This window comes from Ursus americanus, chromosome 22 (genome assembly GCF_024610735.1).
Source record: "Ursus americanus isolate L20-20 chromosome 22, mUrsAme1.1.p, whole genome shotgun sequence".
In the NCBI taxonomy this organism is placed as follows: Eukaryota; Metazoa; Chordata; class Mammalia; order Carnivora; family Ursidae; genus Ursus; species Ursus americanus.
The window spans coordinates 48,392,461-48,411,440 of NC_142148.1; the positions used below are offsets into that span (position 1 = coordinate 48,392,461).

Here is an 18,980-nt window from a genome sequence, read left to right on the forward strand (position 1 = left end):
CCCCAGTACCTCGGCAGAGGAGGGTTTGTGCAGTGGGGCGGCCCCAGACCCCCACTCAGACCCCCAGCTACAGGTGGCCGCCACCACCCCGGCTTCCCACTCGTGGCGCAGCCCCGGTGTCCCCTGGGTGCTCCAGGGCAGAGACTGAGGCTGGGGAGGGCCACGAGCTCCGGGAGAGGTGCAGGCCACCTCTGATGGGCCACTGGGCTGCAGGACTCCCCGATGGCCTTGCATAATGGAAAGGGACCACGGAATGCTTACGGGCTCCCTCCCTTACCGCACAGACTTGCCCCACAATCCTGCCTGGGCATCTGCTCCCTGGGGGGCCCTGTTCAGTGCTGCCAACACTGCATCGCTCTCCCCACACTGCAGACGCCAAAACCGAGGCTAGAGCAGAGCGGCCTCTCCTGGCCTGCACCCCAGCCTACCCCCTCCGCTAAGCAGCTCTGGGGCAGGCAGTTCCCCCCAGCTGTGGGCCTGGTTGCCATGGCTTCGGAGGAGAAGAAAGAGGAGAGGATTCCTGAGCTGCATCCAGAAAGACAGGCTCGCCCCCCCCCCCCCGCCCCTCCTTCCTCACTCCCTTTCTCTGACGTCAAAGTGGCCCTTTGTGTAGCCAGAGGCCCGTGCCACTTCCTCCCCTACGGCCATGGCCGGGAGCAAAGGAGGTCAGAGAGCCCAAGGGGCCAGGAAATGAGTCAGGGGACCCCAGCCTGGCCAAGACTTCCTAGAGTGAGGGCTCCAGACCCTCCTTCCCACAGGGAAGGGCCTCCAGCAGCTCTCCTATTAGCCGCTGCTCTCTTGCCTCTGTGCCTTCGGCTATGCAGTTCCCTCCATGTGGGCAGCCCTTCCTCACCCCTCACGTCCAGCCCCACTGGGAAACGTCCCCCTGCATTCTGCACCTGCCTCCATCCCTGCGTCTTCATGGGGCTCTGAGGTCTCCTTTCCACCCGGTGTTCCCAGGGCCGGGATAGGCTGCTGCTCAGTAAATGAGTAGATGTTGCTTCATTGTTGCAATGTCCCCTTCCAGATGAAGAAGGGAAGGAAGGAGGGAGCTGATGAGATGTCAGTCCCCCTGGTTATCCTCCCCCATTCGCACTGGACCCAGCACGTGGGTCCGGCTGTCCTCGTGCTTCCCAGCACAGATCTCCACCCTTTGTGGTCTGTCAGCTTCCTGGCCTATGAGAGTCTCCTTCCTGGGGGAGTGGGTGCTCTCTCCACACCACAGAAGAGTGGGTGCTCAGAGAATGTGTGGGAAGGAAGGAAGGAGGGAAGGAGGGAGGGAGAGAGAGAGGGAGGGAGAGAGGGAGAGAAGGAGGGAGGAAGGAGAGAAGGAAGGAAGGAAGGAAGGAAGGAAGGAAGGAAGGAAGGAAGGAAGGGAGGGAGGGAGGAAGGAAGGAAGAGAGGGAGGGAGGGAGGGAGGAAGGAAGGAAGGAAGGAAAGGAGGGAGGGAGGGAGGAAGAGAGGGAGGAAGGGAGGGAGGGTAGGAGGGAGGAAGGAAGGAAGGGAGGGAGGGAGGAAGGAAGAGAGGGAGGAAGGGAGGGCTGGAAGGAGAAGGAGGAAGGAAGGGAGGCAGGCGGGCGGGAGGAAGGGACCCCAGGTTCTGGTCGGGTTCAGGAGTCTCACCCAACCCGTCCAGGACCAGGAGCTCCGGCAGCCCTGACTCTGAGCCAGCCTCAGGGTAAGCAGGAGGTGGCAGGAAGGATGAACATTCGTCCAGGTCTCGGCAGCCCCCACAACGACGCGGGCAGCTAGGTTGAGGGGCTAGAGATGAGGGCACACGGTCAGGGGGCACGGCTGCCGGCCGCAGGCAGACTGACCGGCACCAGCCACCAGGAGCAGGTTATGCTCAGAAGCCCTCACCTGGGGGGCTGGCTGACAGCAGGCGGGCACGCGGCGGAGGGCCCCGAGCGGTCCCCTTGAGGGCGAGTCCTGCACGCTGGGCTCCAGGCCCAAGGTGGGGAGAAACCAGTCCAACTTTCCACTGAAAATAAATACCCCAGCAGGCCTCTGTGGGTAGGGAGGAGGGCTGGCTGTGTGAATGGCTTGCTTTGCACACTTCCATGATTATCTGAATTTTTACCAAGAGCATAGATTATATACATATTTGTTGAAGAAAAGAAAATAAATATCTGATGACCCCAAGGCCTCTGCCTTCCCTGGAAACTTCTACACTGCTGGGCAGTTGTGACAAAGCCCCAGAAGATCTGTCTTCCCTGGCCCTCAACCCACCTGGGGAACATGTCCTATGGGCTAGACCCCTCACCCAAAGGTGGCCATGCATTTTTTATCAATTTGCTTCTTCATTCCTTCACTACTCTGTGTCAGGCCCATGTCCCCTGAAAGCTGCCAGTCTAACAGGGAGACAGGTACGAGGACCACATACCCACCATGCCACCGAAGAATGTGGTGTAGAAGTATAGCTGTGGGAGTAGTCAAGGAGGGCTTCACAGAGGAGGTGACCTTTGAATGGGGCCTTGAAGAGCGAGTAAGAGTTTGTCAGAAGGAAAGCGGGTAGGGGAAGGACGTTCCAGGCAGCAAGGAGAGTGTGAGCTCCAATGTGGATGTGATCGAGGTGCCAGGAGGAGTCTGGGGCAAAAGGGACACGAGTGTGGGGCAGGGTGGTTAGCAAGAGATCAGGCTGGATGGGTGTGGAAACCAAAATCACAAAATGCCTAGATGCCGGGCAAGGGGCTTGCAGATTTTCCTTTGGGCCAATGACTGTGAACTTGCTCACCAAGGACACAGCTTTGGGTTTTGGGTTATTTATTTTTTTTTCTAAGATTTATTTATTTATTTGTCGGAGGGAAAGAGAGCACAAGCAGGGGGAGCAGCAGGCAGAGGCAGAGGGAGAGGCAGGCTCCCTGTGGAGCAAGGAGCCTGCTGTGGGACTCGATCCCAGGACTTTGGGATCGTGACCTGAGCCGAAGGCAGACGTTTAGCCGGCTGGGCCACCCAGGCGCCCCTGGGCTCTGGATTCTGACCCACAGGCCACGGTGGGAAGTTCCCAGCTGGTTCTGACCAACTCCCGGGGTTGGTGTCCACTGCTGTAGCTGGGGTCATTGCAAATGTGAGAGTGACAGGATCCAGCTAAAGGCTTGGGAGGACAGTGATCTGCCTGAGGCCCCAGGGATAAGGGGCAGAGCCGGCCTCCAACCCAGGTCACTCTGACCCCAAGACCACCCCTGCTGTCTGTCAGCGTGGGCTGGGGCCTCGTGCTCCCTTTGCTCATGTGCTCAGGGGCTTCCAGGGTCTGGCCCTGCTGCGCTCAGGGACACAAAGGTACCAAGTCATGTTTCAGGCGCTTTGTCTCCAGAAGGGAGCATGAAGCTGTCCTCCGAGCTCCCACTCCCAGCCCCTTCCAGGGGCAGCTCCTGACTTCCTTTCCCTCTCCACACAGCATGGGGTGTCCTCGGAGGCTACCCTGAAAGAGCAGACTTTGGCATGAGACAGACCCGAGTTCACGTCCAGGCTGTACCTGGAGGGGACAGGAGGGTCTCAGGCAAGCACGTGCTCCTCCAAGCTTAGTGTCCTCACCTGTAAGCAGGGGTGGAGGGTGGGGAGAGAAAGCATCCCTCAGGGGATGGGGGAAGAGCTTCAGCACAAGGACCTGGGCGCGGGGCCAGGTGCGGAGCCGAGCCTGAGCAAAGCTCACTCCCTTCCCGCTGCCTGCAGGTGCGCCCGGGCTCCACACCTGCCTCACCCTATTTGGAGCAGGATCATGGGGGAGTTTCCACGCGGAAGGGCTGTGTCTGCTGCCAGTTAGGGTGCAAGGGAATTACACGCAGGTTGCAGACGTGTTCTCTGATGACTTCATGAGCGAGGCATGCTTGGGCAGAAAGGTCTCTATTCTCTGAGGCCGGGGACTGTAAAGCTGCAAGACTCTGAGGACTGACCCTGAGCAGTGGTGTTCAGTCCCCTTGGGTGCTGAATATGTTTTGCCAGCAACGCCTTGTGTGGGTGCCCAGTCTATACAACGGATAAAAACTGGGCCGCTCTGCTTGAAGAGGGGGTGTGGAAGGCGGTCCTGGGGAAAGGTCCAGGGTCCCATTTTCCCTGTAGCCCTGGATCCTGGGGAGATGGGGTTGGAGCTGCTCCTGGCTGTGGATCGGGGTAGCTGGGGAGCAGAGCACTGTGGACAGAGTCCAGCAGCCGATATTTACCAGCTGGTATGAAAGGACTTCTGTATCCTCAAAACCGCATGCTGGTGCCAGTGTGGCTGGGCCAGGGAGCTCATGTTTCACAGCAAGAAGTCAGTCTCTACAACAACAATGATCATATGTCTTTGTGAAAAATCATAATGATGTCAACCTTTTAATGTCCCCACGGTCTCTTCTCTTAAACTTGAAGGGATGTTTTATTGAAAACCTCTCTTGTCTAGAAGAACTATTCATATGAATCCAGCAATTCCATTAGCTTCCCTTTCTTTTTCCTTTGTTAAATTCAAGTACAATTACATAAATATAGTACCAATATATGATTCTTCTGGTTTTGTAAGTCTTTCTACCTATCTGTTCCTCACCCATCCTTCTGTTTGTGTATTTGCATGTAAGTCCCCCGAAATGATGTTCACCTAATGCCAGTGGTTATTTCTGGCAGGTGGGACTGGGGCTGGGTTCTCAATTCCATCTTGGGGATTTTTGGCATGTTGTGAATTCTTTGTTATGAGCAGGTAGCACTTTTATTTTGTTTTAATGGTTTTTTTTCTTAAAAAGTAAGATGGAAAGAAAGCATTAAGATCATTAACCAGAATTCATTCTGGAAACTGAGTACTGAGTACTAAAGCCAGTGATGACTGCTATTTTTCTTTTTAATTTCTAAAATCAAGGGAAAACTATTTTACTTTTAAAATGAGGGGGAAAGGACATTGTGGAGATCGTGAATCAAAAGCGGCTGGCAATGATCTATTCATCGACAAATATTTATTGAACAACTTAATGCCAGGGTCCCGTGTTTCCCGTTCTCTTATAACTTCAGGTTTTCAGTCCCCGCATTCTGTAAAACCTTTTCTATCACACAGTCCCTGTAATTCTTATAGGCTGCCACTAGGTGGCAGTATGCACACCCGTATTCTGGGTGGCGCTGTGCTGAGCTGCTCAAGTCAGGTAAGATTTCAGTTCAAGACACCTATTACTGCTTTGTAAGTTCTCATTGGCAGAATTATGTCATATATATCGATATGCATATATCGATATATACCTATATAGCTACATCTGTGTCTATATCTATATCTAAAATCTGCAGTATCTATATACAAATACAGATATATTTTAGGATTGGGAACATTACAATTAAGGGTGCTCGACTACTTGTCTTCCTCGAATAAACACTCCAGACACAAGTCAAACAAGAGACTAAAGCAAACAAACACGATACTTCTGCACACGAGACAGGGTGGCCTAGAGGCCAAGCACCCCAGCTTTGGAAGCCAACAGATAGGAGTCCAAATCCTGGATTCATCCATCATTTGCTTCATCACCTTAGTCAAATTACTTGAGATCCTTTGGCCTCAGTGTCCCTGTTTCAGTGCTGGGGATCTAATGGAGTCTGAATCACGGGGTTGTTCTGAGAGTTAAGTGAAATGGGGTAGGGAAAGAAATGAGGATCTAGCTGTTAGTATTCCTGCAGTCATTTCCACCTAGAAAACTCCTACTCATACCTGAAGACCCAGCTCAAAGGTCTCCTCCTCAGTGAAGCCCCTGCTAACTTTCTCGCAGGGAGTGAGACACTCCAGAGGGAGGAGAGTTCCAGGTGGAGCAAACTCTGGGGACCAAGGCCCTGGGGCTCACATTCAGAGACACACTTCCTTGCAAACTTGGATGGAGTCAAAAAAATTCTACAAATAACCGTAACACATTTCATTAAAGAACAACAAAAACATATATAGTAAAACTCTTGCTAAACAAAATTGTTTTATTTTACCTGCTTCTGTTACAACTAGAGTCAAATGATACCTTCTGAGGACAGAACGGTGGGTTACCTTTTTGGGCTTCAGGAGTTCACCTTTGAAAAGGAGTGTAGCCCTAACCTGCCTCCTGGCTTGTGGTGAGGATCAAAGTGACACCATAAAGATGAAAGTTGCCCTGCCTCTGGTTTCATTTCCTACCGCAAGGTTGTCTTTTTTTTTTTTAAAGAACACAAATCAGATATTACTTCCTGCTTGAAACCCTCCCCAGGCTCCCTGCGGCCTAAAGAACAAAGGCCAGGCTCCTAAGGATGCCTGAAGAAGCCCCTGGACGAGTGCATTTTTGCCCCTTCCACTCGGTGTCCTGGGTCTGCTCAGCTGCCCTCGGCTGGTGACTCCCAGATCCCCGGGGTCCTCCTCTTCTGTCTCCAGCCCCGAGACCAGCGCGCAGGCCCCACATCTGTCTACCTCCAGCCGCCTCCCACAGCCTCTTTCAGGCCGTCTTCCAGGTTCCAATCTAAGTACAGCCCAGCTGATGCCACGGAACACACCCCTGAGCCTCACTCTCCTGTGTGCAGAGGGGCCCGGGACACCTAACTCCTCAGGGTGGGCAGGAAGTCTGGCGAAGACACGCGTGAGGACGCGGGCCAGGCCCCGGCCCACTGCGGGGCGCGACTGCGCGGGTTCCGGCCCTGGGGCTGGGCTGCAGGGCGGCGGGCTAGGGCGGCCCTGCAAAGGGGCCGCGTCCGGGCTGTGCGGGGCAGGGCAGCGGGTGGGAGGGCTTCCCCGAGATCGGTCCAACCCCGCCGGCCCAGAGTGCCGCTGGTGGGAGCCCCGGGACCTCAGTTCGGCGGGCCGCCCCTCCCGGCCCCCGCCGAGGCTTCCCCGGACTCGGCCACCACACGCGCGCTCAGTCCCTCGCAGTCCTGAATGCCCGGCGCGACTGTCCGGCGCGGTCTCGGGAGCGTAGCCCTGTGGCTTGCTGGGCATGCGCGGAGCGCCGGGCGCATGCCCGGTCCTGGGGAGGGGGGGAGGGCGGAAGCTCGGCGCGGGGACGCGGCCGGGCGCGCGCCGTGGCGGTGAAGCCCGCCTCAGCCGGTCGCCGCGCATGCGCGACCTGCGCCGACGCAGCACGCCCTGAGGGCGCTATCCCGCCGCCGCCGCCGCCAGCCCGCCGCCGCCGCCAGCCCGCCGCCGCCGCCAGCCCGCCGCCGCCGCCAGCCCGCCGCCGCCGCCAGCCCGCCGCCGCCGCCGCCTCCGCCGCCAGTCCGCCGCCGCCGCCGCCGCCGCAGGGACCGCTGTGCGCCCGCGGCGTGAGGCGTGGGAGGGAGCACCGCCTGTCGGTTCGCGGCGCCGCCTCGGAGTGGTCTGCCCTCGCCTCCCGGCGCCCCGCGCGGTTCGAGTGAGTGCGGGCCTGGGGAGGGGGCCGGGACGCGGGCGGGCGGGCGGGCGGGCCGGCTCCTGGAGCTGGGGGTTGGCAGGGCCTAGCGGGGCCAACCAGCCGGTCCGCGCGGCGGATATGGCGGAGACGGGCCCCTCCCGCGCGGGGCTCGGGAGGCCGAGGATGTGGGGAGGCCGGAGAAGTGGGGAGGACGAGGGAGGGGCCCCGGGAGGACGGCGCTGTGGGGAGGACCGGGGCGCGGGCGGGTCGGGAGATGTGGGGCGGACTGGGGGGTCTCCCGGAGGACGGGGGGGACACGAGAGGCCAGGGAAGGGGGAGGAGGGGGCGGGTTCTGGGAGAACGGCGCTGGGTGGAGGACGGACTTGTGGGGAGGTCGGTGGGCTCTGGCAGGCCTGGGGACGAGGGGAGGCCGGGGGCTCGGGTAAACGGGGAGGTTTGGGGGACATGAGAAGGCCTGGGGGTGTTCGTGAAAGATGGGGAGGTTGGTGGATTCGGGGGTCTCGGAGAGACGGAGGGGCTCGAGGCCGGAGCGCACAGGGAGGCCGGGGGCTTGGGGAGGCCAGCAGGCTTCCTTGGGAGCCGGCCAATTGCCTCAAAAACAAAAGGGGGGAGAGAGGAAGGAGGAGGAAGAGGGAAATCCTTGGGGACCTGGAGGGGGGGCGGGGGAATAGCCCTGACCCTATATGGGGACTCACTGGCCCTCAGGGAAGGGCGGGCTTCGCACCCGGGTCCGCGCGGGCTCCTTCCCCGCAGCTGGCGCGCAACTTGCTGTGGCCCTGTGGTTTTCGGGGCGAAAGCCCTGGAGACCTCGTTGATTCATTGTGCCTCCAAGTTTACCTCTTCCCAACCCAGCCCCCAGCTCTGCTTCTGGCTTAGGTGGAAGAAGGACTTGCTGTTTCTTTCTCTCTCCTTTCCTTTCTTTTCTCAGGAGGAGGAGTGAGTGTGTGTGTGTGTGTGTGTGTGTGTGTTACTTGGTTTTATTTAATTGGAGGATTTAGCTTAATGCACTAAGGGTAAAAAGAAATTTTTTTTAAGTCATTTCAACAGTGTCTCATTCTTGCATAGTTAGCCTGCAGCTGGGTTTTTGGCAGTGAGACTAAGATAATAGTAATGTAGTAATTGTGGGAACTGGTTGAAATACATTCAAGCTGAAGGCGGTGTAAGGATTTGGGGATCTGTACTTAAGACGACCAACGCTGGGATTCTTAGGTAGAATGTTGGGATTTTCTCTTCTTCAAAAGGAGTAATTCTAAAGTACTAGAAAGCAGGTGTCCTGATACCCAAGCCGGCACTCTTTTCATATTACGCAATGCGTACAATGTCAAGCAAGTGTCATCAGGTCTTGGGTTCCATATCCATTAGTGATAGCCAGACTATTAAAGTTCTGTAAGCCCCTGGTGAACTTTTCATCTTTTGGGGAGAATGAGGATATAGGAGAAATATTTGTTTTCTCAGGTGTGAAAAAAAGTTGTAACTCTTTAAAGGCAAGCAAGGCCCATATGTCCTTGAATTTTAGTTCTCCGGAAGGATAGCCGGTATGTGTAGTAGATACTCAGTAACCAAATAAATGCAAAAAAATAAAAAAAAACCTTTGCTTTTGTGTATACCCTTGTAGCAGGCGTTGTACTGGACTCTGCAGGGTGATAACTGGATGAGAAATGATCCTCTCCAAAGGTCTTTGCAGCCGAGGGAGGGAGACAGAGAAGTCAGTCAGTGATGATGGTACAGTGGGTAAGTCCTGTGATAGAGGTGTGCCCAGGGCATTATGACGGGTACTCATCTTTCTTCAGTCCCCCACATTCTTAACCCTTTTTATACCTATTGTTATTTCCCCTCTACCCCAGACCTATTTTCCCCATACCTTCCAGTAGCCTCTTAGTAATTTTTCTTCATGGTCATACAGACTCATCTCTTCTTCACATTTGATTTCTGGCTTACAGTTTCCTGGAGATCTCCGTTCTCTTCTTTTCTGAGCTGCTTGCTCCTTCGGTCTTTTATTGTGTTGTCCCTGGATGTTCCTTTGTTCTCATCGTTTGGCTTTTGTCCAGAGTTGGATTTTATGTTTGTGGCAACTCTTGTCTTTGTCTTTCTTCACTGACTTCTTCCTTTTGGTGGCGTTAATTACTTTAAAAAGATAGTACAGTGTTTTTGGACAAGTTGAAGACAGCCTTCAGCATGCCCTCCTCTTGAGCAACACTGCTCCGGCTTGGACTTGTTTCCCTCTCTCCTGGTGCACAGCCACCATTCTGGAATCTCCCTTCATCGTCGTCCTGGGGATTCCCTTATCCCTTCTAATGGAAGCTCATGCCTTGCTTATTTTTTGTTGATGCTCGTGTTTTGGTGGAAGACTTTCTCCAGGGGCTTTCTGACATAGGATGCTTAGGAGGCAAACCTTTTGGGACCATGCATGATTGAAACTTGATTGATGGTTTCGCTGGGTATAGAGTTCTGTATTGGAATTCATTTTTGTTCATAAATTCAAAGATTGCTCCATTGCCTTCTTGTTTTCATGTTACTGTTTTAGAATTCAGAAGCTATTCTCATTTTTCCTTCGTACTAAACTTTTACCCCCCTCCCATCTTTAGAAGCTTGTAGGAGTTTTACAATTTGTCCAAGTCTTTTGAAATATCGTGATGGTGTACCTTGTGTGGTCGGTTTTCATCCACTGTGCTGCATATTCAGCGGGTCCCTTCATTCTGGTAACTGGGAGTTTTCAGTTCTGGGAATACTCTTTGGCATTACTGTGCTGAGGTTTTCTCTCTTGCTTTTCCTTATTTTGTTTTTCTGGAAGTCTTATTATCCGGAACTTGGCTGTCCTGGGCAAAGGTTGTAATTATCTTAATACCTTTTTCTTCTTCTTCTTCTTCCTTCCTTTGCTCCTCCTTTTCTGCCTTTTTTTTGGGGGGGGGTCTTTTTATTCTCTGTTCAGAGAGGTGACTTCAGTTTGACTTAACCTTTTCTTTAGTTTATTATTTCTGATTTCAGAAAGGTTCTTTAGATTTCCAAGGGCTCTTTTTCTATTTTTCTAGGAGAACATCCTGTTTTTCTTTATTGATTGCAGTGTTGTCTTACCTCTATATTATTGATAGTTTGTATAGTCTCTGTTTCTTTTAGGTTGTTTCCTTCCTTTTCCTGTCTGACGTGGTGGGGCCCTTTGACTTTTACATCAGGGTATTCTGGGTGGGCCATGTGTTGAGGGTCCCCAGGGTTAGTATCTTTAGATCTGTCTTTTGGAGCTGATCAGATTCCCCAGAAATATTCTCCAGTCTCTTTCCGGCACAATTCTGACTTCAGAATCTGGAAGCCAGCGGTGTGCGTGTGTGGTCTGTTGTAGGAGAGCTGGAGAATTCACTGTTCACTGTATATACGGTCATTAAGTCCAGCTCTGTTCAGTGCAGCTGGGCAGGGTGACTTCAGTCCATAGACGCCTCTACTTTTCCGGGGAATGCCCCCTCCCATCTTCTTTCAGAGTGAGGGGGCGTCACGTTGTGCCTGGCGTTGAGGTTCTGGTTTCAGCTTCCATGGCCTTCCCCGGCTCCTCTGTATTTGAGGCTATGCCTTCTTTACCCCCGTTCTGTCTACACTGCTGCTGCCACTTCTGGTCTTCTAGGACACTGCTGTGCAAGTGGAAGTGGTTCCCGTGTGTTCCACTGCTGAATTAGGACCTGGCTTTCTTGGGCCTGCTGCCTCCTTTACTCTACTTCAGTCTGTTATAGTTTCTGTCTCCTCCAGGTTTCTTCTTTTTACTTTTTTGTTTGGGTCTCAATCTTCCATGTTAGAAGATTTCCTCAGTACTTCAAAAATCTTGGCTTTTTTCTCCTTTCAGTTCTCCCTGTGCTGTTTCAAACATTTTTTAAAAAGATTTTATTTATTTACTTATTTGAGGGAGTGAGTGTGTGCACACGGGAGAGAGCAGAGAGCACAAACGGGGAGGGGCAGAGGGAGAGGGAGAAGCAGACTCCCTGTTGAGCAGGGAGCCTGACCTGGGGCTCCATCCCAGGACCCTGGGATCATGACCTGAGCTGAAGGCAGATGCTTAACAGACTGAGCCACCCTGGCACCCCTGTTTAGAACATTTTTAAAAAATATCTCTGTAGTATAGTTTTGATGGAAGGCAGTGGAACAGATGTCTATACTCTGTCATTGTATCGTGCACTTATTAGCCAACCACACCCTGTTAATTTATGATTTTTGATATGTTTGAATAGTTTCCAGTTGCTTCACATGTATTTCTTTTTTTTTTTTTTTTTTAAGATTTTATTTATTTATTTGACAGAGAGAGACAGCCAGTGAGAGAGGAAACACAGGCAGGGGGAGTGGGAGAGGAAAAAGCAGGCTCCCAGCATAGGAGCCTGATGTGGGGCTCGATCCCAGGACTCTGGGATCACGCCCTGAGCCGAGGGCACACGCTTAACGACTGAGCCACCCAGGTGCTCCTTCCTGTGTGTTTCTTAAGTAGAAATAGGTTTGAAGACAGGGACGTGGTGCCCTCTTCTCACCCCTCATCCCAGGCGTTGCCCAGTAGGCTTGCGTGGGAGGTGATGGAACTGGCTGAGGGGTGAGTTCAGTAGAGCTTCAAGAAGTGAAAGGAAGGGGGTTTTAATGCGCATGTTGTCTCTCCTTGTCAGGTTCTCTGAGGACTATGGAAAGAGGAAAGAGAAACCGGGAGCATTTCCTTTAAACCCACGTTTGATTTCTTCACAGAGTTACCGTGGCCTTCAGAACTGTGAGTATAATTCTCTTGCTACATTTGTGTTTTGGTTTTTCCTTTTGTTTTGATTTTTCTTTCATCTGTCTTAAGGTTTCTTTGACATATACTAGAAACAAATAAAAGCTAGTTGATTTTGCAGAGTAGGTGAGGGAAGAAATATTAGTTGTTTAGTGCCTTTTATGTGTGGAGAGAGGCAGGCAGGATGACAGTCCTGTCCCTGATAGTTGTGACAGTAGCAGCATGTGCCCTAGAAGAGTGGCCCAACAGGGTCAGCACTGGGCCATCCAGCTCCTAGGTGAGTCTCTGGCAGTAATCCCCTGAATGAGGCTACCCTTTGCCCCTGTTTCACATTTGCATAACTGAAACAGAGGTTAAAGGTTACTAAGTTAGTAAAAAGCAAAGCTGGGATTCAGACTCAGTCTGGCTTTGGAGCCTGTGCTTTTTGCTTGTGTTTTATTCTTATGGGCTCTGGATTCAGATGTTGGCTTGGCTGCTTACTTACTAACTTCACTAACTACCGAAACCTAGTTTTCTCTCCATGCGAACTCTTCACTGACTACTTAAACCTAGCCCTTTCCTCTGACAAAGGGTGCTCTCCCAGGGTTGTGGTGAAGATGCCATAAGAAATGTGAAATGTGCTCAGCATTCACAAATGTTAGCAATTGCTATTTGGTGGCAGTTCCCCCACTTTAATGAGAGGAAAACTAAGCCCCAGAGATTGGGTTATTTGTGATTTGTTAATTTGTAACCTTGGCACTTGTGCTGCACTCCACAGTTGGGAGGTTATAGAATTGAGATTCTATTCCAGTTTGTCTTATTTCCAAAGACTGCTCTTTCTGGTAGGCCTAGTGGTAAATCGAGGACAGATCGTTGATAGAAGATTCATCAATCTGTCTTGTGGTATTAGCATTGGTAAGATTTTCGCAATACATTGCTTTGGTGTAAAAGCCCCATAAACTTAGACTTCATGGATTCAGAATTCAGAATCATTTATAATTACGTTGAATTTGACTTTGGCATTGTGTTTGTCTTAGGTGTCCAAGGGGCAGGACCCTGGATTGTTTTTCCATTTCCTTCTGGGGGTCAGTTCACTTTCCTCCTTTGTTCTCTTTTCTCCCCCAAACCCACTTTTCTTTCTGCCAGGATTAGGTATTAGGGAAGGGAAGGAAAATTGTGTCACGAAGTTTCAGTTTCCAAGTAAGGCCTGGAAGTCTTGCTCCTTTTCTCTGATTCCTTCTACCCTTTCTTGGCTATGAGAGGCACCTGTTCTGTGTGCTGTGCCAGGTGTGACTCTGCTGTCTTTTGGAGAAGGCCATGCCCAGCTGTTTACATCCCTTGTCTCCTCCCCAGCCTCCCTGCACATTTTGATGTTTCTTCCTGTAACAGTGGGCTATATTTATTGGGTACAAGTCTGTTTCTGCATCTTTAAGGGCAAAGATTTTGTTATTTTGTTTCTGCATGTTTTCTGCTTGACCCATGGGTAGTTTTCACTAAAGGCTGGATGAAGTAGTGTTTAATGCTTGCCACAAAATAAGTTCTCTTTTCTTAGTGGATCCAAACAAGAGGGAGAATATCAAGTATAACTTTTCATCAGCATTAGCTATTAAAAATCGTTCGTCATGTAGAGCCCAAGACAGTTTCATATTTAGCAGAAATTACACAAAATTTTTCTTCTTAATGTGATGTGCAGCGGAACGAAGGCCTGACAGGGAACTGAGAGCCCCGTTCTTGGCTCACTGGAACTTTGAGCACCGGGATATAATCTGCTGCTTCTAGTTTGGCGCTCCCCTCCCCTCCACCCCTGTTTGAAAATATGTAAACCCAGGAAAATAACCTTATAACCAGTGTTTCTATAATTGTTTCCCCCAATTCTGGACAACTGGTGAGGCCACACGAGTAAGCCTGGCTTTGTACAGCATCGACTTAATGGTGTTCCTGTGAGATCCGGGGCCCTTGATGTACCTGAGGGCCCTGGTCCACTTGAGCCCCTGCAGGATGGATCAGGTTCTTGGTTCTTGATTTGTTTTGGGGTGTTGCATTCTTAAGGCAGAACTTGGGATGGAGGTGTTTTACAATCAGAATTCTAGGAAAGCAAAGTAACGTTTTGGAGGAGTTGAATTGCTGGGATATGTATGGAGATTATTTTCAGGGTTAATGGGGTGTGGGGAGGCAGTAGACAGAAAGGAAGGTTGCCCGGAGACCCATCTGAAACCCCCCCATTTGATGAATAAAGATAGGTTATTTAGCGTCAGGGCAGCTAAGAACAATTGACATAGATTGAACTGTGAGGTTCTGGGGCTGTTTGTCGAAACAAAGAGTTGCTAGGGTAAGGCGGTGCTGGCTGTCGGCTCCGGAGGGCAGCTGTCCCTCCCTCAGTGTTGAGCCCTGAGATTCGGCTGAGGTTTGAAAGGCTAGTGTGTTGGGAATAGACACTGGTGGTGGGGGTTGGAGGGTGGGGGAGAGTAGAGGACAACCAGGAGGTTATCGGCACGCTGTTCAGGGAACCAGGTGAGCAGCAGCAGAGGCTGGGATTGGAGCAGGAAAACTGGAGGTGGTGAGAAGCAGTTGGGCCTTGGATGTATTTCAAAGGTAGAAGCAGTAGGATTTGCTGACAGATTGGATAAGGGGTGTGAGGGCAAAGGGAGGAGTTGAGTTGACTAGAAGGCTCTTGGCCTGGGCAACTAGATGGGGGGAAGGCTGTGGGTGGAACTTAGTTTAGAGGGGCAGATGGGGAGCTCACTGTAGGCATTTTAAGTTTGTGATTCTGTTCGGGATCCAAGTAGAGATGTCATGTAGGCAGTTGTAAATAGGCATTTGGAGCTTGGAAGAGAAGTCTGAGCTGGAAGTGGCCATGAAAACGCAGTGACGGTCTGTGGTCACCGAGGGAGTGAGCACAGAGAAGACAAGCAAGCCTGAGCCTCGGGTCACTCTGCCATCGAGTGCTCAAGGACGAACATGAGCAGTGTTTGGCACAGAGCAGGTGTGAAGAAGACCACAAGCACTGGCACCATGGGAAGAAGGGAAGAAGTGTCCAGGAGGAGGATGTGATCAACTCTCTGAAGTGTCAGGAAAGGTCATGATGAGGACTGAGGTTTGGCCTTCGGGTTTGGCGACTTGGAGGACACTCTGGCAAGTGCTCGGCGCAGTGTGGGGGCGTGGTCAGAATGAAAGCCCGCCTGGACGGTGGTGTGAAGGGGGAGAGGGTAGTGAGACAGATTGCATCTGGGTGACTTAGGTCCAGGGTGTACGGTCATCCTCACACTTACTCACCGTCTGGGTGCTGAGCAACGCAGCCGGGTCCCTGAGGTCCGTGGTGGTGTCTTCATGTCACGGGCGGGGAAAGGTCAGGTTCAGAGCTTACAGTAGCTTTCTCAAGAGTACGGAGCCGGCAGGCTGACACCAGGTCTCAGGCCATGCACGCTGTCCTCAGCTGCCCTGCGTCCTGAGGGTGGAGAGACACTGTTGAAGGGGGAAGGGGGTAGTGTGGTTGAAAAGTTGTAGGAAAACGCTTATGTCCTGCTGGAAGTGCTTCTGTTAGAGAATCTGTTTCTTTTTCTTACTTAGAAATTTCACTTCTATCAGAGGGTGGTAGGTGCATGTGTTCAAAAGTAAAACAGTGTTGAATGGTTCATGCAGAACCCAGCGGGCTCCTGTCCTGCCTCCACCATCCGCCTCCCAGAGCTGCCTGGAATCCTGCTTATCTGTTTCTTGTAGCATTTCTGTCCACGGTTCCCAGCAATATCTATGTAGAGGCAGGGCCATCGATGCGTCACTTTTAGAAAAAGTTACATTTTGAACTCCCATCTTCCCCCACATAGTTGTAGCACAATTTTTGTTTAGAACCATAATTTGGCGAACTGTTTTGACTTTGTTAATGTTGCTCACTATTGAGCTGGTGAATGTAGCATGATTATATTCCCTTTTAGTTCCACTTTTTGTTTTCCTGTTTTCTTGAGCTTAACAGTTGCCACTTTTTTTTTTTTTTTCTGTTTGCTTGATATTCTTAAGAGTTCTCACTCTCCCTGACAGTAAGGCCTCTTAATAAAATTTGCCATCTGCTCATGTGTATTCCTTCTGTCTTCACCCCCAGGGACATCTGTTTTCTTGCATGCTGGACAGGTTACTCTCCCATGGTAGCAGGGTTGAGGTGCGTAGGGCAGATCCTGCAGGAGCAGGCGAGACCGGGTAGAGAATCCTGATGGGGAAGACAGTGATGGGGAGATCAGAGGGAGGGGGACGGTGTCCTCCTGAGGGAGCAGGTCCGGGCATGGTGAGTGGGGCTCGTGGTAGTTGGGGAAAGGCATTCCAGGTGGAGAAGGTGAGAAAAAGCAGAGCGGGACGAGATCGGTTACTTTTTGTTAACCTACAAAGCCTGTATTGTGGCGCCTCGCTAGGTGGTACATGTTAACTTAGTTACTGACTCTTCCTTTAAGACCTTTAAATAGATTTCCATGGAAAATGTGACATTCAGATCGTTAAACATCTGTCATAAATTTTTTATTTTTTGAAAGATTTTATCTTTTAAGTAATCTGTACACCCAGTGTGGGGCTCAAACTTACAACCCCGAGGTCAGGAGTCGTACACTCTACTGACTGAGCCAGCCAGGGGCCCCCGTCATAAATTTTAATATTTTCTTAAAACCTGCGCATAGGATATATCAAGACACTTAAATCCAAGAGATCATCTTAAACTGTTGATTCCATGTATTCGTTCATGGCAAAATCTTTATGGACTATCCCGTCACTGAGGCGGCCCAGCCAGTCATCGTGCAGGCGTGACCAGTGCAGCCCCCCGCTGCGGTCGTCAGGCGGGAGCAGGATGAGCGACCACAGGACGTTTCAGAGGCTGCTCTGTGTCTAGCTGGATGCGCAGGATGGTGTGCAGGGAGGCCGCGGTGTCGCAGAGGCGGGCAAGCGCAGCCCTGTCTCCGTGGCTCAGTTAGGGAGGCCCGTCGCGAACTCGGGAACGAGTTGGTGCAGAACCAAGAGTGAGTGGATTGGCTTCTTTTGAAAAGAAGCATCGCGCAGTTTGAAATGCTGAGGCAGGATTATAGGAAATAAAGTCCGTAAGTGCCTTTCAGGACTGCCAACTCCAGGGCACCTTTTACGTAAATGTGCTGCACCTTTTATGTGGGTGCCTGGCTATTCTCATGGACGGTCAGGAGCCTGTGTTTAGTTCAGTGGGTCCGCCGTGTCCAAATGTTACCTGCTTCCTGAAGCTTCTGCTTTATGCTCCAGGCTTTGCGCAGGACACCCTTTATCTTGCCAATAGTAGTTACGTTTGTGATTCAGGAATTCTACGTGAGGGAAGTCGTCAGAATTGTGATACCTGCCGTTTATGTGTGTCATTCATCGTGTGTTTTGAGTTGTGTGTAGTGTTTATAATAACAAGGTAGTGATTACTGTCCCCACGCTGCAGAGGAGAGCCCGGAGCCAGATACCAGTCAGCCCGAGGCTCCACGTGGTGGTGGCAGGCTCTCCTGTTCCTTTACATGAAAGCTTAGCCCTTGCTCTGAAGTGCACGTGGTGCTCCTGTGTGCGGGCTCTGCCTGTGATAGAGAGGGGGAGGGCTGCCGCCCACTGAGCGGTCTGCAGACCCTCAGTATTGTCACGTGCCAGCCGTGCTTCCGCCACGTCGGGATGCGTTGTCATTAGTGTTGCCAACCATTGCACGTGGTTCCCCGTCATTGGTGTTTCTGCTCATACTGAAGAAAGATTATGGATTCATCCCATACTTGTAAAAATGGGAAAATACGTCTGTTTCTGACCCTAGTAGTAGGCAGGCAGCTTTTCCTGTGATTCTTACACTCTGACTAAGGGGGAGAGAGGATGTTTCTTTCTTTCTACCTGCTTTGGCATATCGTTGCTATCTGCCAGGGGGGAGGGGCAAGTGGGGCGTTGGGAGTGGCGATGGCAAGGAAACATGTTAGATTTGTGTCTCCTGCTCATGAATTCTAAGTGCTTTAACAAAATAGACAAACTTTCCATCATTTCTTCTTTGATAAACTGTCTATTAAAAGGATAGGTGTCTCAGCAAAAAATTCAACTGGAAAAATGGTGAGAAGCTTTGAGTAGATACTTCATCCATTTCCTGTAGATAACAACATGCACACAAAAAGACTCTCCCCATCATCCCTCATTAGGGAAGTGCCCGTGACAGCCGCAGTGGGTAGCGCTGCAGTCCTGTGAGAATGCCTCCCATTCCCACAAAACAAGGCAGCAGAAGGGGACAGTGCCCAGGTGCAGGGCTGTGGGACAGCTAGAACTACAACGTGCTTTGCTGGTGGGGATGCAAAGGGTTATAACCACTTTGAAAAAGTAGTGTGGCAGTTTCTTATAAACTTGAATATATACTTCTCATACGATCCAGCAGTCCTACATGAAGGCCTTTACCCAAGAGACATGCAAATTTATCTCTACACAAAGGCCTGCATATGATTGCTTATAGCAGCTTTATTCCTATTTACCGAAGATGGAGAACAACTCGGAGGTCCGTCAGGTGGGAAATGCGTGAACAGGTTGCGGTGCACCTGTGCGGTGGGGCAGTCCTTGTACAGCAACACAGAGGTACTGACTGCTGACATCCTCAGCAAAACAGGAGCGCGTCCAGAGCGTTCTGTTACGGGCAAACACAGAGCTCTGTACAACTGTGGTTCCCCCCTGATAACATTCGGATAAAGGCAAAACTATGGGAACAGATTGGATCAGTGGTTGCCGGGGGCTGAGGCTAGGGGAGGAGAGGACTGAGTACAGGAGGGCGTGAGGGTGCTTCGTGGGTGATGGAAGTAGGCCATGTCTGCCCTGTGATGGTGGTCATACACTGACTGTGTCAGTCAGAACCCAGCGAACAGTGTTTTACTGTATGTAAATTTTACCTCAATAAGCCAAACCCAAAAAAAGGTGGATGACTTATGTATATACACACGTAGGTATTACACACACACACAGGCACACACATTTATACC

At 51.4% G+C, this 18,980-nt stretch overlaps 1 protein-coding gene across 7 annotated transcripts in view; it reads left to right on the forward strand.

Moving 5' to 3' along the window:
• The first annotated feature begins 7,088 nt into the window (after window positions 1-7,088).
• LOC148108089 (ral-GDS-related protein-like) overlaps window positions 7,089-18,980 on the forward strand; it is an 81,655-nt gene continuing 69,763 nt past the window's right edge. For 2 of the 7 annotated variants that reach the window (XM_087853792.1, XM_087853791.1), the window contains exons 1-2: window positions 7,096-7,304; window positions 11,933-12,030. The gene's annotated coding sequence lies outside the window, so the exon portion shown is untranslated. Of the gene's footprint in view, window positions 7,305-11,932; window positions 12,031-18,980 lie in introns of all 7 variants that reach the window. The other 5 variants (XM_087853795.1, XM_087853793.1, XM_087853796.1 and 2 more) reach the window with 5 other exon arrangements.